Genomic DNA, 23,009 nt, shown 5'->3' with positions numbered 1-23,009 from the left:
AAGAGGAAATAACGAGGCATACTTGATTAGAGCCATTCTCTGCCATCAGAAGGGCTTGCTAAATTATGCCAAAATTCTTACTATTATAAACCCATCACCGTTTACATTGTAGTGAAAACAATTCTGCTCCCAGTGTAACTTAGACTGACTTAAAATTTGCCTACTGTGTAAAAGTTAGCATCCCTTATGCACATGCTAATTCTACAAATTATACAGCATAAGAAATCCAAACGTGTCTTCATTTTATTCTACTGGGATAAACAAAACAACATTTGTGGCATGGCCCTCTGCCCCTGACACCTTCACAAATTTCTAAGGGGACCGTTATTGGAGGTTAGAAAATTTGAAAAATACCAAATCCAGATCTAATCAGTTCCTCTCTTGCCGATATTTAGGTTCATTTCTAGTGTTTTATTATGTTAATTTAAGATCAATTACACCTTACACACAACACAATTTTGTTCTACATCTAAACAATGAGCTAAGAAAATTAAAAAAAAAAACAAACAAAAAACAGAACCAAAAGAGTGTGTCTAAGTTTCCTGACAGTTTCAGAGTTCATCTGGGTATAACCTGTCAAAATATGCAGATTTTTCAACACAAGAGCGCAGCCCATCAGTACCTAATGCAGTAACCCTTTTCTTTCTTTCTTTCTTTCTTTCTTTCTTTCTTCGGGATACATTTACGCAGGAATTTACCAATCCACAAAAAAATTTACACGATGCTCGGCAAATAGCCAGTAATTATTGTGAGATAACGTTCGGCCCTGTGAGGAGCACAGCTTCGATAGGAGAGGGTTCTCCAGCTTTACCAATCTATCCCAGGCTGTCCTGTCAGTGGTGCTTAGGAAGTTAAGACTTTATTTGTGAAAACAGAGAGAAATACTGGGGAATCATGTTGTCTACAGCTTCATAAATCTTGCTTAAGATCCTTTTCAATTACCATCCATTTCTCCTTTAAAAAGGGACCCCAAAAAAAAAATAGGGGAGAGGAAGCAGGTCAGGGCAGTGTGTGGCAGCGACAGTGTGATGGGCTTGGGCCCCCCGTGGTGTTTCCATCTGCTATCATTAAGGTGACTACTCAGACATGAACAAATCCCTCTTGCTGTGCTGACAGGCAGACCTCAAGAAGTATGACAAGGCTTTAAGACAGAAAGTCAGGGGAGAGAGAGAGAGAGAGAGAGAGAGAGAGAGAGAGAGAGAGAGAGAGAGAGAGAGAGAGTCAGAGTCATACTCCTTCCATAAACAATGCTGCCTTATAAAAGAAATGTTCCTTATATTTTACTGGAATTCAAAAAATTTTTTTTCTTAATTCGTAAAGGGGTCTAACTCAGCTTCTCAGTTCTGCTAAATTAGTGCTAAACCTCTACCGGTAAGACTGAAGACAGACGGGATAAGCACCTTGCTCCTACCTGTATGCTTTCCCATAAGAGAGCCCATTTTATTTTTTGCCCATTCTTCAGCTGCAGTGGACTCTTAATCTCTTGACCATGCTGATCGAAAATCCGGGCTGAAGAAAAATGGAGGCCTCGTGAACTGATGGAGGAAGCTTGAAGCTGCTGGTGGATTCTGAGACGGAGTTGGTGGAGGGCAGGTGAAGGGGATGAGGAGGAAGACATAAGCTACATGAACATCTATAACAAACTGTCTCTGCTCTGTAACAAATGGAGTCCAAACAAATGATAATTAAATTCATATAGAATGCTAAAAGAAGTGTGAAATGACGGCAATGTTTAGTTCAGTGTGAAGTAACAAAATGAGCGTGGGCTTTTAACCAGCAGGGGGTGCCACAGGCTTGTGATTGAGCCCTGACCCTTTGGCACAGAGCCTGAAAACAGATGTGACAGTCTCACAGAAAGAGCATTTAGCTTCCACACCCGGTAACAATCGTCTTTGATGAGGGCTATGTTTGTCATGTCTGCGCTGCACGGTTTGTTAGGCCTTTCCAGGCCAGATTCAAGTTTTGCTGTTACAATAGGTAGGGCTAGCTCTCCATCCCCAACCAGCTTCAGGTACCTGGGAGGATGGGGGGCGGGGGGAGCGGTGGGGTAAGAACAATTTCCTACTTACAGGATTGCAAAATCGGCATGCCTCTCGGGCTCTGCAGGCACTTTTAGAGCTTTTCTGAGTATTTTCATTGCAAGCCCTGCAAACCTTGAGAGTAATTTCAGGAACCGATGCCTGGGAGTTGTAAGACTTAACTGGAGTGAGAATATGAGGTGAAGCCACTCTCCATTTTAAATAATAACGTCGGTGCCCTGCTCCTTGCAGCCAGAGACTAAGCTATAAAGAGGGTTCATATTTAAAACACATTTCAAATGTAAAGTAAATCCAGTGGAACTGTGGCATGAGAGGTACTTTAAAAAGACATCTTTCATTATCATCTGTCACCTTTGTTCGGCTTTCCCGCCCGGGCCCAGCACCTCACACTATCCATCACCGGACCCCTCCCCCAGCCTTCTGTCACAGGCCTTCTTTTCTTCTCTCCTTTGTCAGTTCTTGTACTTTCTTGATTTCTTATCACTCTTCGGTCTCTGCAGAATTGTAGTCTTTTAGATCTCTCTCTCTCTCTCTCTCTCTCTCTCTCTCTCTCTCTCTCTCTCTCTCTCTCTCATTAATTTCTGCCGAAGGCACACTCAAGAGTGCTGAATGCTGTGGCTTGGAACAAAAGACATTTCAAGGCCCATAAACATTTTGGGTGTCTCACTTCATTGGCCATAAAGCCTTGACGAAGTGCAATAGTGCGATACTCTTTAGGTCAACACTTGCACCTCAGAGCTAAGCCCCGCCTGCCCCAGTTGAAGGTAAATGATGGTAACGCTGGTGTCAATCAGACCCGTGTGAGCCAAACTTTTACTTAGAATGCCAAAGGGCTGGAATGATGGACTATTCCCTTTTATTTTATAAGTTAATATTCCTTACCCGACAGAGCCAGGTTAGGATGACAGCATCTGTCCTCTTAGGTTACTCAGGAGGTGAAAGCACGAGGCTGCATGGCTTTCTTTTCCTCATAAGTAGTTCAGATGTACTTCCTGTTGTATTTCCAGAGCCCCGTATTTAGCTCCCTGTGCCCTAGACTCTTGGGCTTAGTTTACTTGCTTAGCTTTCACTTCAGAAGACACGTGGTGCCCGTCATCTTTTTTAATCACAAGGCTTTTGCTTTCGAGATATCACTTTTTGGTAAGGAAGAAAGCCATGAAAGGTTTAAAGCCTGGTTTTGGGGCATGGGTGCATACAAAGGCCAGGACTGTGCATAGGATATAGATCAAATCCACCCTCACAGGTATCCTCACAATCTCTGTCTCCTAACTTGGTGACAGGTTGTACTTTTAGGTGTTCAGGGATTCAACAGTCTACAGGAGTTAAGAGCCTCTACATCTGTAGATCCCTGGTTAGTGCTGGGCTGAGGAAACCAAAAAACTGTGATAATCTTTATCCATCCATCTTTAAAGCTATCATCACTGGGCCTTTACAGGATAAGAATTTTCTCTGGTATCTGAGTAGAGTAGGAAACCTCTTAGAATAGTAATTGAGACAAGTGTCCACACAAGGGGGCAGACGGCAGATCAGGAGGATGCTCTCCAACACAGTTGTGTGGTGCCCCTAGTTAAATTTCTGCAAGCCACACCCCCACTTGCTCGCAGACTGAGGCAAAGCACAATCTCAGTGAGTTATCGGCCAACACACAGTTTCCATGCAGTAACAGTTTTCTGTATAAGGTACGTCAAGTTTCATTATGTACTAAAATGTAAAATAGTGGTGAAAGGTCAGGAAACAAGATTCTTGGCCTTTGATACCACGGTGGTTTGTATAATCGTGGCTGTGATAATTAAAAAGAAAGAGCTAAGACTGGGGATCTTTTTCTAATAAATTAAAGTAACATTTTCCTGTTTCTCTGTGTTCAGCAATGATCCAGAGAGTGCCACCAAACTGAAATACAGCTTTCGTGATTGGCTCTACAAACCAGGTTATGAGTGTATCCAGAGCGAGGTAGGTCTGGGGGTGCTGGACTGTGTAGAGAAAAGAGCGAGCCTCTGAACAAAGAGGAAGCAACAGAGACCAAGACACTGGTGTGCACTCGGGCGCATAACCCCAATTTGTAAACAATGGGGTGTTCCGTGTCCTTTTATGCAAGACAAAAGCCCAAAATAAAGACCCTGAACATGTTGGTTCTGCCTGGAAAAAAAAGGATCCCAACTGTCTGGAAAATAGGCAAAGGTAAGAGTGCCCAAGATAACCCAGTGGGATTTGCTCAAGGTGAGCCTATTAGAGGACCAATGCTGTACGTCTCAGTCACTCAGGGTGCCTGGCTTAGAAATACTATTCCCAGAGTATGCCCTCCACCAAATATTACGGCACTTTTTTGAAAAGTGTGAATAAATGAATGAATAAGTGGAGAACAGTCTTTGATTTTCCAAACCAGTTTTCAGTATAGAAATATTTGTAAATACAAACATAGTGATGGTTGAGATGGGGTTAGATTATGGTCCACCCAACTGAACCTCACCTTGCAGGACAACAGATGACTGTGCTTTATAAACTGCCTGAAGATGTGTTAGCATTGACTCTAAGTTGAACGGGGCATGCTCTTACTCACATAGACTGTTTCTCACTCTGCATTGTATCATCACTTTGAGTTGGGCTATCAGAGTCTAAATCTCTCTGACAGATGTAAACAGAGATCTCTCCAGCATCTTTAACATTTTCAAATACCTGAAAAATGAGCACATATAAAAATATAAATAAATATAGGTGGACACATATATGTAAATGAGCATGTGCAAAGCAAAGGACCAACTGTCTGAAGGTGTGCAAGTAATTGGCTGTCAAATCAATAGCACTGAGAGAGAGAGAGAGAGAGAGAGAGAGAGAGAGAGAGAGAGAGAGAGCTCTGTTCCCTCCTTAGACTCGGTGTCTCTCTCACCTGACTCCTATTCCCCACCTTCTCAAAATAGAAGACAGCGTGGACCCGGGAGGAAGAGCACTGGTCCCAGCAGATGCTTAAATGGAGCAAACATCAGCAAAAGGTCAGCTAGCAACCAATTAACTAGCTCATTGCATTCTCCTTGGAAAAACATAAAGCCACAAATTGCATGGAGAATGTTCAATTTGTTTTTAAAAGATATCAGTGTGCTGTTCATCTTTTGACTCATTCAACGAAATTCAACCTGACAGGTTTATTACGTAACTGGATGCTGAAGGTCAGCCGTCTTAACTGCACAAACTCAACAAGTTGTTGAAAACAGAGATAAAATATTGCATTATGCAACAGTCGCTGGGAGAAAAGGAAAAAAACAAAACAAAACGAAAAAAACCTGAGAGCTGCAAATGTTCTGGTCAAAAGGATACGAATAAACCAGTCCTGACAGGAAGGCCCCACTGAAGTGAACACTCCCCCTGTCCACACTGAGGATCCATGCAGGGTGCTCCATTCACTAGGCAAGAAAGGACTCTGGCCAGAGGGAGGCCTGATGAATAATTTAAATCCCTGCTTTTTAGCTTTTTTTTTTTCTTCCTCAAAAGTTCTTTTCTTCCATTTCTGATATGCCCATCACATTTCAGTGTGGGGCTGTTTTACATATAGTTCGTGCTATTTCCAGAGAAGATAAGTTGGGAGAACAACTTCCTGAAAAACAGAAAATTGCCTTTTGTTCTTCTGAGACAGTTCAAACTTTAATCGGTAAGTTTTAACCCAGTTTGGGAAATAATGTGCTTCAATAGCGCTTCTGCACCCTACTGGGGGAAAGGGATTTAAAAAGGGTAATCATGTAAAAACCCTAGGGATGATCCTACTCAGAGCTCATACAGTGCCACAGTGGCAGGGGCACAGCCTATGGCCTCTGCCTGGCAGCACCAGATTATTAATCCCTGAAGTGTCTTTTCCTAATGGGGGATTTAGAAAGAAGGAAAGAAAGAAAGAAAGAAAGAGAGAAGGAAAGAAAGAAAGAAAGAAAGAAAGAAAGAAAGAAAGAAAGAAAGAAAGAAAGAGGGAAGGAAGGAAGGAAGGGGAAGGGAAGGAAGGAAGGAAGGGGAAGGGAAGGAAGGAAGGAAGGGGGAGGAAAGAAAGGGGGAGGAAAGAAAGGGAGGGAGAGAGGAAGGGAGGGAGAGAGGAAGGGAGGGCAAGGGAAGAAAGGCAGAAAGAAAGAGGGGGAGGGAGAGAGAGGAAGGAAGAAAGGAAGGAAGAAAGGAGGGAAGGAAGGAGAGGCGAAGGAGGAAGAAAAAAGAAAGGAAAGAAGGAAGGGTAGATTTTTCTGAGTGACAATACAATTCTCAGGAAGCAGTTTCTCTAAGCTTGCAGATATGAAGGAGGTGAAGTGGGAGAATTGTGCTAGTCCAATAATTTCTTCAAGATGCTCATCTGAAATGAAACTCTCAAACAACACCGGAGCTTACGAGGAAGGTGGCTATTCCAGTTTATGTTGATAGATACGAGGCTGAAGAACTTGTGGATGCCCCTTTGTCTAGACTGCTAGACCGTGGTCCCAGAGTACAGCAAGTTATATGCTAGGGAAAGGCAGTGTGGGCTCTAACTGCAAACTGTGAAGCGAGCTCTGCTCCACACCTAGCACCATCATTCGCCGCTGCTTTGTTCACGGCTGATAATGAGACTTCCTGTGCTGTCTGGGAACAAGAGTCCAACAGACAAAAAAAAAAAAAAAAAAAAAAAGGCAGGGAAAAAAATTAGTGCAGTGAAAACAGAAATACTGGCTTTAATTCCCCAAAATTCTCCAGGGGCTCCCACAGTTAAGCAACCATTCCTCCAAGCAGGATTCTTTGACGCTTTTTTTTTATCTTTATTAACTTGAGTATTTCTTATTTACATTTCGATTATTATTCCCCTTCCCGGTTTCCAGGCCAACATCCCCCTAACCCCTCCTCCCTCCCCTTCTTACGGGCTTCCTCTCCTCATCCTCCCCCCATTACCACCCTCCCCCCAACAATCACTTTCACTGGGGGTTCAGTCTTGGCAGGACCCAGGGCTTCCCCTTCCACTGGTGCTCTTACTAGGATATTCATTGCTACCTATGAGGTCAGAGTCCAGGGTCAGTCCATGTATAGTCTTGGGTAGTGGCTTAGTCCCTGGAAGCTCTGGTTGCTTGGCATTGTTGTTCATATGGGGTCTCGAGCCCCTTCAAGCTCTTCCAGTTCTTTCTCTGATTCCTTCAACTGGGGTCCTGTTCTCAGTTCAGTGGTTTGCTGCTGGCATTCGCCTATGTATTTGCTGTATTCTGGCTGTGTCTCTCAGGAGAGATCTACATCCGGTTCCTGTCGGCCTGCACTTCTTTGCTTCATCCATCTTATCTAGTTTGGTGGCGGAATAAGTATGGGCCACATGTGGGGCAGGCTCTGAATGGGTGTTCCTTCTGCCTCTGTTCTAAACTTTGCCTCCCTATTCCCTGCCAAGGGAATGACGCTTTTACTTTCCCAAGTGCGTTTGGTTTTAAGCCCACTGAACTAGGCTCCTGACACTACCAGTCTCGGGTGTCATTTGTGTATCAAGTATTTCTACTTCTAATGTGCAGCATTTAGGTTGAACGTTTCTATCACAGAGGGGATGCAGGTGAATGAAAGCTTGCTTTCCTGTTGCTCATGGTTGATTTAAAAAAAAATCAGCTACTAATACGGCTCACTTCCTATAGTTCTAAAATTAAACTCTTACCTGAGAAGCACCCAAAAGCACTTCTTAACCCAAAGCAGCCAGGGCTAGCCTTGGCACTCTAAGTAACAGAAACTAGAAAATAACGATCTGGATCCTCTTGAACAACACAGTTCATGATAACAGAATGCCTACACATAGGAGTGTATGTCTATGCCCTGGTTGCATAGAGCATGGAGATCTCAAGTGCTCTGAGTGGCATAGAACTTTCATTCTCTTCAACGTTGACAGTGATTTTTCTTGAGCAAGGTTAAATTTGGTTGACACTAGTGGTTCCCTGATATGTAATGGATGTATGCACCCATTTATTGAGTGCTATAGAATGTCAAGTATTGGCCAGGCAGTTAAAACATCCTAACTGAGTATAAGGTCTCTGTTTATGAGACTATTATTGTCTGCCGGGTAAGGTGAGGAACAGACAACAGGCAACACACACACAGTAAGAATTCTATCTACTTTATGAAAGCACATCTAGAGCCCTGAGAACTGACATTTATATGATTTCCTGGGACTTCTTAAGCAAGAAGAATGTGGAATTAAAAATGAAAGACAGTATAAAATATTCATTTAGACTATAATAAATATTCATTTAGACTCCATAAACTGCATACATTTCAACTCTCATGCAGGAAAACCACTATAAGCATTAAATAAAGTTGCGAATATATTCTCCACGATTAATTTTCCAAGGCCCATTCTCTGCTCACCTCTTTGCATGGTTGTTCTACAACTGTTTTATCAGAAGGAACATGGAGAACTTGGCCAAGGCACAAGCAGTTTCATGAAAATCAGGGATAGGACAAAGATGTCTTCCTTTCTGTCACATGACTGAGGACAGTTGTTGTTCTTGACTGGAAAGGTCTCTCTTGGTGTCCTAAGTGTCTGATCAATTCATAAAGGTTTTGAGAGTTGAGTTTGAACTTGATAAAAAACTGTACTCAGTTTTCTTCAAAGTATGAGTTATAAAATGTGGGAGAGTTTTTCACAAATTAGTTGGATCTGCTAAGTTTATAGCATGCTGGACTTCTGTTAGCTGTGTTCTGTTGTCTACTGCACAGAAAGTACAACTCTTTCTGACCACGTGGCCATCTTTCTACCTCAAAACAGCTCGGAAAACTGGGCTACACAGAGAACTAACTACAGGGTACTGATCACTTTCCGCTATGTTCAAACTCGATGTGACTTCATGCCACAGTTTAGATCTTATATCCTGGCAAAAGCTTATATATGGAAGGATGGGTCCCAGGATATTGCTACTGGAGGATCCCAAAGCCTCTAAGAGCGGGACTGACTTATCTCTAGACAGGTCCTAGGTTGTTACTACTTCACCACTGAATGGACAGCAGGACTCCCATTCTGGGAGCACCGTCGCTGCACCGTATTCTGCAGACATGTTTTGTTATGCTGCTTACCACAGGGTCAAAACCTTGCTGTGAGAAAGATTGGCCATTCTTTAATTTATATTGGTTATCTATGACATTGGGTTATGGTATAGAAGTACTGCTAACCTAACTCAATCAGTTTTCTCTGAGCCACACCTCAAAAATGCCATAGCAACTCTGATACAATGTGGTGCAAAAGAGAATGAAAAAAAAAACTGAATTGAAAGAGGCAATAGTCTTAGCCACTGTGGTTAAAATATATTGTGTTTGCAAATTTTATAGGAATGCATGCTCATGTGACCTATATAACTGAAATAGGCCTGCTCTGTGTCTGAAGGACTTAGGCATTAGCATCACATGCATACAATTCTGAGTAAGGGAGAAGGTAGTGCTATTTGAGGGAGAAACAACGCAGTAGGACAGGTGCCACACCCCTGGGCTCATCTACTGGGGTGGGCACAACTGTAAGTAGATGCTCAGGGTAGGCCCTCTTAGAATAGTGATTTGGAAATGAGAGGGAGAAACAAGCAGATCGGCTTGGAGAAAAACACTGTAGCAGAGGAAAGCACAGAGGAAATAATTCAGCAAAAATGTGCGGTGTGTTCCAGCGGTGGTTAGGAAGCCATTGTCACTGCAGCAGAGGGAGAGAGGCAAACACAAAGCCAGAAAAAGGCCAAGAAGGGAAGAGGGAGGGAGTGAAATGTTCTGATAGAGGCACATGGAGATCAAAGACAACTTTCTCCCTCTTGTCCTTCCTGAGGGTACACTGAGTCCTCCTGAAATATTCTCCTGGCCCATCTCACTTTGAGTGCTGGGATAACCGATGTATACAAGCCACATTAAAAAAAAAAAAATCTTGGATGTTAGGGACATCCAACACGAGCTCAGGTTACCACGTCAGGATTATGCCACCCACTTCTTCAGCAGCTGAGTCAACTTCCCACCTAACTGGTGAGTGGTGGCTACTTCACAGTGTACTTTCACCAGTGGTGAAAACCAGAATACTAACTATAGACATGGTAGAGAAATGGTTGGTTTTTATCGTTTCTTCCAAAGTCGTGTTGTTTATGCTGATTAGCGGGGCTGAGAAATAAATTCGATGGCTAGGCTAATGTTGTTGAAACAGGTCTATCAACATAAAGTAAGCGATGTGAATATAATTTCATATGCAGTATTTGTAAAAGCATGCACAAATCAATACATACCAAAATGATTCTATTTATTACACAGATATCTTAGAGAGTGGCTCAGATTTAAACTACATAGAGCAAGCTGACATGGATGGGGATTTGTGAGCCAATACTGTCCTTTGATAAGTTTGCCAGGCATCACGTACAACATCGCTTGATGGGCTGCAAAAGCTCTTGTTCAGTGGCATTATCTGGCCTTTAATACTCTACGTCTGGTTAAGAGCTAGCTGTTGGGGAACAGCAGGTTTCCAACTCTACCCAACCACTGGGCAGACCACCCAGGAAGCCCTCCATGGTGTGAGCAGAAGGCCAAGTGCCTGAGCTTCAAAATGCCTCAGGGTGCAGTGCTGTCAAGAGGCAATAATAGAAAAATGACCCTGCAGTGTGCTGCTAAAAGTCAGGGGCTGCACGGCAACAGGATTTACGCCAAGGGGTCTGTGCGGATAGATAATACAGCCTCACAAACATCACATGCTGTATTTTAGGTGGATATAATTTAAAATGTTGCGATAAACTTATATGTTGTCTGGACTGGGGTCCTCTGAGATCAGGTACTGAAACACGAAGAATTGCCTACAGGAAGTTCACTGGGGGACATTCAGGACCAATCTTGGGAACCTAGGGAGGCAAGGTTGCTGGAGAAGAAAAGCTGTGCACATTGCCACAGACCTCTCTTAGGAGCTCTGGAGCTAGAGAGGCCCACATCTAGAACCAACCACATTCAGAGTAAAGACACAGGAGCTATTCCTGTCTCTTAGACAAAGGCTAGGCATAGACCTCAGTACAGGAAAAGGCATTCATTTCTTTGAATGGCGACTGTTGAGGGAGAATGTAGCTGTGGTAGTAGGGAATGGATATCTCAGTCCTTCAGAGATGAACCAGTTGGCAGTTCAGAACTCGGGACACACATCACTTTCCTGACACTGCCCCCCCCATACCATCCTCAAAAAACAGAAAGGTTACTTAAGAAGAGTGTTAATTTTATGTTTCAGAAAAGTCTACCATTTAGAAGTACCAAAAGCAGATGAAATAGGATTTTAGGGGAGACCAAAAAGACTCTGACTACAAAGTACCCCTCCCCCAGACTTACCAAGGCACTACTCTGCTGGCACAATCTCCAGTTAGAGATTCATTCCTTTATCACAATTAAAGTGCCTCAGCTGTAGAAGAGAAAGCAAGAGTCAGAATTATTACTTATTGATCCCTTTATAGGCTATAATTGTCAATTTCAGCTTATTGAACCCAAGTTAAGGCTCGTAGACAGGCAGTCCGGAATCAGTGGGAGATCAAATCAGATGGCCTTGAACAACAGGTCCTCTTTTTATTTGTCTATAGATTGGTTCCAAGGAAAATGATTGTTCAAAAAATTTTTGAAGCTAACTTAATTTCAGAGAACATATCTCCTAGGAGTAAATTTTGAAGAAAGGATGGAAACAAGAGTGAAGACCTGACAGTCTGGATTGGGATAAGAATGACAGGAAGGGCAGGGCAGATGGAAGATCGTTGTGGTGGTTTGAATACGAATGGCCCTCATAGACTCCCGTGTTTGAATGCTTAGCCCATAGGGAGTGACACTATTATGAAGGGTAGCCTTGTTGGTGTAAATTGGCCTCGTTGAAGGAAGTGTGTCAATTTGGGGGTGGGCTTTGAAGTCTCCTATGCTCAAGCTATACCCAGTCTCCTGCTGCCTTCAGATGAAGACGTAGAACTCCCAGCTCCTTCTCCAGCACATGTCTGCCCGGGTGCCACCGTGCTACTCCTCATGATGATAATGGACTAAACTGGGAGCCTGCTTTAATGGAATGTTCTCATTTGTAAGAGTTGCCGTGCTCATGGTGTCTCTTCACAGCAACAAAACCCTAAGACCATTGTGAAGTCTTCAAGGTGGCTTTCATCTGCTCCACAATCCACCCTAGAAAAGCTGAATGCCCCCCCCCTTAGGTGTCTAGTTACATTTCACTGGAGTGCCTTCATTTACTCCAGTTCTGTACTTAACTATGGACAAAGCAAAGTGACTAAAATATGGAGAATAGTCTGACAGAAATAATCCTTTCTCCAAGTACAGTTGTCATCAAATTCACTCTCTAACTATTCTAAACCAACAGTAAGGCAATTTATTGGACAACCATGTCCTTAGCCAGGGTACTTAATGATCCCTTGTGCTGAGACTTTCTTGAGGTAAAAGAGAACAGGATTTTCACTCTGATTAATTAGGTGCTTGAAATTATATTTAACTCTCATTAGAGTGTCATGTATATGGGTTGCATGTACTACAATGTATTAATACAGGCGTTCAGTAAATAAAAGTCTCCATATAACCCTTTGAAAAGACTATTAGGGAATCTTTAATGAACCAAGTATAATCACATATCCCAAATTCCACTTCACTGAGGTTAATGAAGATTTCAGGACTTAATAAGAACTAAATCAGAACTAATTTTCCCATATTCCCAGTCCTGAAATCATATTTTAGATTGGGGATAGAGTAAAAGTTTTTAATGCACTTCAGTTTGGTTTTTTAATGAATGATGCCTGTGACAATGACTTTGCCCTAATGTGAATAGCTGCTTCAATTAGCCAAAAGTTATACAAGCCCTGTTTACAGAAAAACGTTTTTATCTACTGTAAGTAGAATCCTAAGCAGGTTTGCAAATACTGGGCAATCTGCATTATGGGTTATTCAGATAAAGGATTCTGCTTGGGAATGCTCCTGATGAGTCAGACGAACATAGGTGTCAGTGGATAATGCCGGGGAGGGGAACATATGTGGGCAGGGAATCTTAGCAACTTGAGCATATCAAACACTCTGTGAAAAAGCTAATTGAGAGGTAAAAACAAATTAACTGCTATGGAGAAGGACAATCTCCCTGAGCGAGTGAGCGCCAGCAGCAGTAAGGTTCAGTGGTTCATTTAGTAGGAGTCACTGCTGGGACCGTAATACAGCTCTGGCCCGTGGACTTTCCCTGCTGACTGCCCACCTGGCAATTCTCTGGGCACCTTCCAGGATGTCAGCGCTGCACAGGCAAAGCCTGTCTCATTACTACACACGCTGCGTGGGAGCTCATGCCGCCACCGATTGCTTTCCCCCGAGTTTGCTACCAAAGCTGTTTTTCTGTTCAGCACGTGGAGACAGACAAGATTGGATCTTCCAGAGCAGAAAGATTTACATCTGGCTGCAGAGGCCTGTCAGCAAAAGCAGCTCTGGAAAGATGAACGTGTGGGATGTGGGAGGGGCAACTCAGTGTCCATCTCTAGGTGCTATCCAGTCAAGGGGTTGGAAGGCACACATCATATTCCTGAGTCTCAGAGTCTCTCAGTTTCCTTACCTGTAAAATGGGTAGTAGAGCTAAAATATCACTGTGTAGTCAGCAGAAGAGGATTGTCTCCATCATATTTTGTCCAACTTTTAAGTAATGATGAAATTTGTGTTACTGAGATTTAATACTAACCATTTTAATATTTAATATTCCTAACTAAGATTTAAGTCAAATCTTAGTTCTTCCCCATTTTTACTCAAGTAACAGGTGACATAGAGTTTCTCATGGGCTATAAACATGTATTTGGGGGGCCAGGCAACAAGGGAAGCTAAGCTCTCTTTAGAATCAGGCATGTAAGTTGCTTTTTATTTACAATAATAAAGCAAACCACAAGGATTTGGTAGTGACTTACAGACAGAAGTAATGTGTGTGTATATATATATATATATATATATATATATATATATATATTCTGCATGTATATATGCAGAATAAAAGATAAGATGTAACCAAAAAAGCTTTGTAAAGAGACCCTCCGGTTCTATGGATAACTGATCTCCTGGGCATCAAATCGATCCACAGAGATTTAAGTACATAAGTAAGCTTATTAATGCAAACAAGATTGGATCTTGTGTGCCTTCCAACCCCTTGACTGGATAGCACCTCGAGATGTACACTGAGTTGCCCCTCCCACATCCCACAGAGAGCTTTAAACTTGCTTAAGCGACCACAGAAAAAGGATGCAGATCTTAAACAGTCTTGAGGTGCTCTTGTGCTGTTTATACAGCTCATCTGAGTGTCCAGGGCACAGAAAAGGCCAGAGGATGCTGTAAATGAAAGTCAGCATTCTTTCTTCCATTAACCAAATTGGCCCATTTAAAATACACAAACAAGCTTATGAGATACAATGACGGGAATTTGGTATAGGGGTATGAAGGCTGACATATTAGCCTTGCCTTCAAAGGGTGTTCAATTGCTCTATTTATATAAAATTAATCATAGTATTGGGCCCAGGAGTTAAAAAAAACTATAAGTCACTACCAAATTCTTGTGGTTTGCTTTATTATTGTAAATACAAAACAACTTTCAGGACTGATTCTAAAGAGAGCTTAGCTTCCCTTGTTGCCTGGCCCGCTACCATCCCCAAATTTTACAAGCTTTAGATGCCACAGAAACTGGATCGGCCTGCACTGGCAGTAAGTGCAAGGCAACCCAGAGAGCATCAGTAACCAATTGTGTGTGAAAGCACTAATTCCACTGAAAAGGCATGGCGTACCCACCGTCCACGTCCCTCACGCCTGTCCCACCCACTCACACATCACTTGCTCATCAATCCTCTGACACAATCACCCACCTTACTACACGCTCACTCTCCCTCCCACCATCCCCTACTGATTTGCTAATACCCTTTCCCATCAATCCTTTCCATCCTGCTTTCCCAGGCTAACACTGCTGACAGCATCTCTGTGGGGGTGAAAAGGAGGAGGAGTTGCAGGCAAAGCACAGGACCAGGAAGGCAGAAGTCAGTGAGCCATGGCAACAGCAGATGCTCTCATAGTGGCTGGAGGGCTTGGCAGCAGTAGGGATGTGGAGTTAGAGGGGGCTAGGGAAGTAAGAGAAGAAAGTGAGAGAGGAAAGAAAGAGAAGAGAGGGAGAGGCACACCTGTTGCCTGAGGAGCTTGACATATTGTAGTACAATGAAGGTGAAGGCATTGGGAATCCTCCACATGAAAAGCTTTTAAGAACAGTATCAACTAAGCTCCCAGAGACTAAACCACCAAACAAAGAATACACGTGGAGGAACCCATGGCTCCGGTTACATATGTAGCAGATGATGGCTTTATCAACAGGAAGGCAGGTCCTTGGTCCTGTGGAGGCTTGATGCCCCAGCATAGGGAGATGCTAGAGTGGTCAGGTGGGAGTGGATCAGTGGGTGGAGGAGTACCCTCATAGAGGCAAAGGAGAGGAGGGAGAGGGAGGATGGGATGGGGGTTTGGAGGGGTAACCATGAAGGAGGATATCATTTGAAATGTAAACAAATGAAATGATTTTTAAAAAGAAAAGATTTTAAGTTTCATTAGCCAGAAAATGTATCCCTATAATGCTACCAAAAACACATTCATTGTGTGAATAGTTATATAGAGATAACAGAATTGCAGTCTGTAGGACTTTTATCCTGAGATTCCTCAAATTTGTTGTGTTTTAACATTTTATTTTTTAAAAAAAGGAATTTCCCATAATGAAAATCAATATCTGGGCACTATCTTTTTAAATGTGTCATAATATTACACCATGTAATTGTAAAAATGAGACAAGAAACATGGAAAAGATATGTCTTTTTAAGGGGTTCTCCTGTTAAGACTAACCTAAAAGACACTTTCTAAAGGACCAGTAAAGGGCATGATGAGGATAAACAGCTCAGTAGAGATGGGAAAGCATCATCCACAGTGTCAAAGTGCCTCAGATCAGAACGGCCTGCACTTGGCCCCTAGGGAAGAGCGGTATCTAGAGTCACATGATCATTATTATTGTTTATTCAGTTGTTTGACTTTAATTTTATTTTAGATTTTTGTTGGGGTATATGTTATATATTGAATGTATTTCCCATACCCATTACCCAGACATCTTCTCTTTGTTCAGTCACTTTGTGTCTTAACTATCCGGCTTCTGTTTTCCTTATACATTCATATGCGTGATTGTGTATGACTGTCTGAGATCTGGGGACTGCAAATAGAAGAAAACATAATATTTGTTTTTCTGAGCCTGACTTCTTAGATTAACCTACAGTAGCATCCATTTTCCTGCAAATGACACTCTTCCTTATGAACAACCCCATTGTATTCATAAACCACATTCCATTATTGTCCCTCTGTCGAGGGACACCTTAGTTGGTTCCTTAACTTACCTGTTACAAATAGTGCTGCAGTCAACCTAAGAGGGATACCCCAATGTGGAGTCTCGGGGTGTAGACCAAGGACTAGTATACCAGGATTGAGATGGAATCTTCCAGGGTTTTGATATGTACTTCTCTGATGGCTAGTGATGTGATAGCTCTTCATGTCTTTTGGCTAATTTTACGTCATCTTTTGAGAACGTTTTGCTCATTTAATTATTCCTTGACTGGGTTGTTTGTGGGATTTTTTTTTAATGATCAGTTTTTTAAACTGATCCACATACTGATCCCCTGGTGAATGTATAATTAGCAAAGATTTTTCTGTTTGCAATACATGAGGAAGTCGGATGCCTAAGGACCATTTCTTCTTAAAACTGTTTTGGGTATCCCGAGTCTTTGGGAATTGTGAGTCACCTGCTTGCGTTTTTGCTGCTTCAAAGGATGTCTTTGGAATTTTGATAGCAATTACATTGAATCTGTGGGTGATTTGGAGGTAGTGTGGATATTTTAAAGAGATTAATTCTTCAAGTCAACCAATAGATTTTTCCCTTTCACATTGTCATCTTTAATTTCTGCATCAGCGTTTTAACATTTTCAGTATATATACTTATCTCACCCCTTTGATTATGTTTTCTAAGCATTTTGCTTTTTATGATGCTATTTCAAAAAGAATTGCTTTTTTTCTTCCTCACTGGCTAGTTCATTATTAGTATAGAGAAGCACCTGTATTTTTTGTATCATGAAAACTTACTGAATTCATTAGTTAGTTTTCAATAGATTTTTGTTGGCATCTTTAGGGTTTTCTATCTTTTACGACCACACCATCTGTAAAAAGAGTTAATTTTACTTTTTCCTTTCCAACTGAGTTGTAATTTATCTTCTTTATTGATCTAATTGTTCTGATTAGTATTTCTAAAGCTGTGTTGAATAGACATACTAAGAGATTTGTCTCCGTTTCCTGGCATCAGATCTTTGAAAAAAATATTTTCAAATTTTACCCGCTTATTAGGTTAGCTGTGGGATTTTCATACATGGCCTTCATTGTGTTGATGTAAGCATTTATGTTTATTTTGTTGAGTGTTTTTAATTGCAAGTGGACACTGAATATTATCAATATTTTCTGTATCTCTTGTGATATTAAATGGTGTTTCTCTCTTAATCTGTTAATAGGTTATATACACATTTTCATAGATTGATTTCTTATGTTGCTATCATTTAATCTTAGAAATAAATATTATTCACTTATATTTTATGATCTTTTGTGTACTGTTGAATTTGGCATGCTTGTGTATCATACAGAATTTTTAAATTTGTATCTTTCAGCTATTGTCATATACTGTCCTATATCATCCTATTTTCTCTTTTCTTGTGGTGCCTCTGTTATACCTTGATATCCTAGTCATGCTGATCTCCTAACATAAGTTTAAAGGTTCTCTTTCTTCTGGAATAGTTTTAGGAAAACGGATGTTAATTATTCTCTAACCATTTAGAGTAGTTCACCTGTGAAGACATTACTTTTCTTTGTTCGAAGGTTTCAGATACTAATATCATGGTCTTATTTGCTGTGTGTGTGTGTGTTCAGCATTTTAATTTTCCTTGACTCAGTCTTAGTAGGTTGAATATTTATAGGACACCCATTTCATCTAGGTTATCTTACTGTTTGCAACAGGCCCTGGTGGCCCCTTTTGTTTCTAGGGTAACTGTGGCTGTCTTGTGGTCATAGTTAAGAGCTTGCAGCCGCTGATTACCTGCATTGAGTCTATTGAAGATTGGATGTCTCAACAATCAAGCATGGGTGTGGGAGGAACACATGGCATCCTGCTCTTCTCTGCTGAACAATGGAGGCGTCTTCCTCTTTCTCCATATCCCAGCCAGCGTCTGTTGTCACCATTATTGATTCTTAAGGTTGTTATGTGGCTTTTATGTAAGAAAATGGTATAAATACACAAATGGAGGGGATTAGAAGTCCATTGCCTTGTAGATTTTTATCAGCCATCGTTCTAAGACCAAAATGAATGGAAAAGAGGGAGAAAGAACAAAAAATATTGAACATAGAACTCTAAGAGACTGACAAAAACATTACCATTAGTTGTTTGCCCAGAAATTGAAGCTAAGACCTTATTTCTAAAGACACCATACACTTATGTCAGAGAATATGGGAGAAAGACACACTGAGAGATTCTCTTCTGGTGACTAGCTCTTATGTAAGGTAGGATCTATGCAAGCCACCAAGGGAAACAAGCAATGAATAGACTTTCCCTGCTGCAATGCCTATGAATAACAATAATACAAGAAAGGTAAGAAAATCCCAAAAGTTGCAATACTCATGCTGAGAGACTAGGTGTAACCATCAGCTGTCTAGTTTGACTTATGGCCTGCTCATCTGGAGGTAATTTATGCTGGTACCATAAAACCTACCCTACTATCCATGCCTGATGAGGCTAATAATCCTAAAATAGAACTCACTGCTGCCAATTTGAATAAACCAATATAATTTCTCTCTGCATTCCAAATGTTTCTCCTTATACCTACAAGTAAACATCTCTCATCGAAGAAGCTTCTTTTTGCAGGAAGCGGAGATCTTTACAGAAAGCCACAACTGGTCAAAAAGAAGAGTACAAACAACTGATAGATATCCAGTCACACCTTATATACCTACAAGAAACCAATACACCTACAGCTCAGGGAACATCACAGAAGAGGAAACAGAAAGACTGTAAGATCCAGAGGACCAGGACAGGATATCTACTGAGAGATACCGTTCTATGCACAACATGGAGGCTACACCCAGGAAATCTCATCAATACAGCCATACCTAACAAGCTCTAAGAAATGATGATACCAATTGGCATGTGCCAAGCAACAATAAAACATGAGATGCTCTATTGCAAATTCCACACAGCCAACATAATGTGCTTGTTAATTTTTGCCTTCTCATATAGTTACAAATGAGAAAGAACACTACAATTCTGACCGGAATATTAATTGGTGTTCCTATCTACAAAGCAAAAGTTAAACCAGAGAGATGTGCCCATGTTACTGTTAACTAGTGTCGCGAGGAACTTCTTTCTATCTCAGAAAATGATTTTTCATGTCCGTTTTGTGTGTGCTAGTCACAGTGTGACAAATATAGAAATTTTATCATTTTAAATTTAGTCTAAATTATTTTTTATTAAACACCCAATCAAGACTTGGCTCAGCTTTGTTTTTGTTTTGTTCTGTTTGTTTCCAGAAAGGGTCATGTAAATATGTTAGAATTTTAGTAAATATGTTAGAATTTTAAAGTCAAACAGTTTACCTCAACATTCAAACAAGTGTGGCTATGTTCTAATTAAAATGTATTTAATCTCCACCCCAACACCATAACACACCACAGCTTCCAGGGAGATTTTGTTTCTTTGTTGTTTGTTGTTTGTTTTGTTTCTTGTTTTCTTTTGAGGGGAGATTGCAATGGCAGAGGGCAGATATGGAGGGACAGAGAGATGAGTGGGATTGGGGTGCACGATGTGAAATTCACAAAAAAAATCAATAAAAAGCTTTTTTAAATGTACTTAAAGGAAAACTGGAAAAAGATCTCCCATGGCTTGTACCATGGTTTAGTAATCAACTAAACCTTAACTCAAGCCCTTGCTTGTATCATTTACCAGTTTCTGTCATGTATGCACTCTGACTGGTCAGTTTTGAGTCATAACAAGTCATGATGGAACACAAACTTTGAAAGTAAGGCATCATAGCACACTCACAGATGCTCACACCACACACAACACACAGTGATAACCCTGAGAGAACAGACAACAGTGAGATGTCATCAAATAACCTGAAAGACGTGGGCATCAGCTATCTTTTCATAAGATCAGTTCCCAATGCTTTTAACAATGCCAGTATTTAACCACTGGCTCTCAGAATGCTTGATAATTTAACTGTTCTTCACAGGCTGCTTGAAGTCAGCTTCTGGACACTAAACCAGTTCCCCTCAAATTAATAGGAGCAGAGAGCACTGGTGTTTCTCAGATGGTCTCCAGATAACACTCTTCAGCCAAATTTGGAAATGACCACTGTGTTGACCACTTGTCATCACAAGCTAAAAGGCTGAAGAGTTGAACTGATTGATACCCGGAGCTCGGACTTAGAAGAATAATGCATGCCTTGACATGAACTCAGTATTACAAATGGGGAAACTAAATAGAGCAGCAACAGAAGAAGAATAAGGTGTTGAGTCTTTCCATGGTGGGGTGTACGGTGGAGTCAAAGTAGGCGACATGTGTGGGAGAGAATTCTGGGTAGGTTATTTAACCATTCTAATGTGCTGGATGAAGAATTGTCAGTGCTAAAATCGAGCCTATAACACACTAGTGGAGCATTGGGTGTTTTATTTAGCTGATTTTAATAGTCTCATGCAGATTGTGGCTACTGTATTAGGCAGCACAGCAGGTACTTACAAATATTATACAACATGTTCGTTTGCTTATAAATTTCCTATTTGCTGGTGTGGAAAGAATTTTGAAGCATGCTGAAAGGGGGACTATGTGAAAGTAACAGTTCAGAGTCTGCAATTAAAATTTTACTGTCAAGCTAACATGCTAATATGATAAAAATTCTTCAGGATTAACAATGAATTTATGAGGGGAAAAAGTTTTCCCCAGTGGCACTACAGCCAATATAATAGTGAATTAAAAGGCACAATGACATCAATGTCATTAAGGTGACCAAAATACCTCGCTTGGATTATATCAATAGTAAGTATTTTTGCAGAATGGTCCACAACCAAGGCAAACCCCTGAAAAGAACAGAACTATTTGACTGTGGGAACCCTTGTCTTTGATGACCTAAATGTCACTCCTTGAATCCTTCGCTGACTAGCACAAACAATATATTCAAGGTTGAGTCACATTAACCAAAAGGTTGATTTTTAATGGTAATAGTCTCATTTAAAATGAATCCATGGAAATGTCATCACAAGCTAACAGAGTCTTTAAAATGTTTTTTTGTCACTAAAATTATATGCAAGGGATAAAGTGTTAGATGACGGATGGTCAGATTACAACTATTGTCCTATCCCCAAAAAATGGTCAGGAGGAAGACTTCTCCAAGAAGTTCTCTACAGAGAAAGGGTCACACTCTGTCCAATTCTTATCTCAGAGATCTTGGAGCTGTGAAGTATGAAGCTAAAGAGCTACAATAACTTGACAGAGGCGACACGGATATTCTATTATGAATATAAACATCTTACATTTCCTAAGCTTTTGGTATTTCATCTGCGTTAGACAAGGTGAGCTATTGTTTTTCTCTCCTAACAGTGCAACAGCAGAGTAGCCTGGGACATTTAGCCATCTTGTCCTGACAAATAACCAATTCACCTTTCCCCCTCAGTATATTCTTAAGTATTGATTTTGCCAAGTGAACTCAGATATGTGTCACACTTATCCAATACATATCCTTTTTTCTGGAAATGTAGTTTGAACATCAATCAGTCACCCGGCCTTTTCACCTCCAGTTTCTATTGCCACTGTCTGTCAACTATTAAACCTTGGCCATTTTCCAAATGCATTGTTTTTAGAAACTGAAATGTACACAGTATTTTATTTCCTTGAGAAGTTTGTGAATGTTCACCCACTGAAGTTTTTAATTTTTTATATTTACTTCTCTGTATCAAAGGCTACGTTTTATAAACTCCAGTTTCAAAAACACATAGGTATTTCTTATTAAAATCTATTTTCTGGCTAATATTCTTAACCCTTACAAGTCAAACTTTGCTGCTGAGGACAAGATGTGACATTCAGCTGACAGCCAGTGTTATACAGGTCTTCAGGGGAATAGAATGTTTTTTGTCTCTGGCTGAATCCAGTGAGTGTCACAGAGTGACACCCACCTTGAGTTGCAGGCCTCTTGGGACCACACTGTTTGCTGGAAGGCTTTTAATGTGTTGGCAGACATAAGAGGAGAACTGCTCCTGCTCAGCCTGTAATTGGGGGCCAAGCTTAGCGAGATGACCTCTGTTGCTTTTGATAGCTGTCTGCAATTCATCAATCAGCATGCTCACCTGAAGGGGTTAAATTACAAGAGTTGTTAGCAAGAAGTAATTGTTGATGTCACACCTATTAGATCTTTGAGTATCTAGCCTGATAGGAGAAAATTACTTCAATTCAAGAATTTAAGTACAGCTCTATCATCAGGTAAGGAGAATACAAGGGATAAACACATATCGCAACTACTCGCTTTTATTTGTAGAATCTCCCTCTCTCTGTTTCTCTCTCTCTCTCTCTCTCTCTCTCTCTCTCTCTCTCTCTCTCTCTCTCTCTCTCTCTGTGTGTGTGTGTGTGTGTGTCTCTCTCTGTGTGTGTGTCTATGTGTGTGTGTGTGTGTGTGTGTATGTGTGTGTGTGTGTGCACGCGCGTGCGCGTTTCCATTTACTTTGGTGTTATGGAATAGGTAGTCATTTAAAATTGCTGAGTGAAAACTAAGTCTAGGTATAAAAAGGAACACAAATCTAATACCTTTGCAAAAATATTTAAAATGTTTTCTAGGGAGTGGTAGACTGTGTGATGTCAGCCTTGTGTACATAATGAATTCTGGGAAAACCAGGGCTACAAAGTAGGACCATCTTTAAAAAAAAGAAAGAAAAATACAACAA

The 23,009-nt window shown here is 41.0% G+C and overlaps 1 pseudogene across 1 annotated transcript in view; it reads right to left on the bottom strand.

Moving 5' to 3' along the window:
• The window catches only part of Dcdc1-ps1 (doublecortin domain containing 1, pseudogene 1), a 411,937-nt pseudogene that overhangs the window by 212,227 nt on the left and 176,701 nt on the right, over positions 1–23,009 (bottom strand). Inside the window, 2 exon segments of the transcript NR_175340.2 lie at positions 1,412–1,568; positions 22,248–22,418. The product of NR_175340.2 is annotated as a doublecortin domain containing 1, pseudogene 1 (transcript).

Source organism: Rattus norvegicus, chromosome 3, assembly GCF_021556685.1.
Source record: "Rattus norvegicus strain SHRSP/BbbUtx chromosome 3, alternate assembly SHRSP_T2T, whole genome shotgun sequence".
Classification (NCBI taxonomy): Eukaryota; Metazoa; Chordata; class Mammalia; order Rodentia; family Muridae; genus Rattus; species Rattus norvegicus.
Note: the sequence above shows the minus strand (reverse complement) of the source record. Positions and strands in the feature narration are given on the sequence as shown.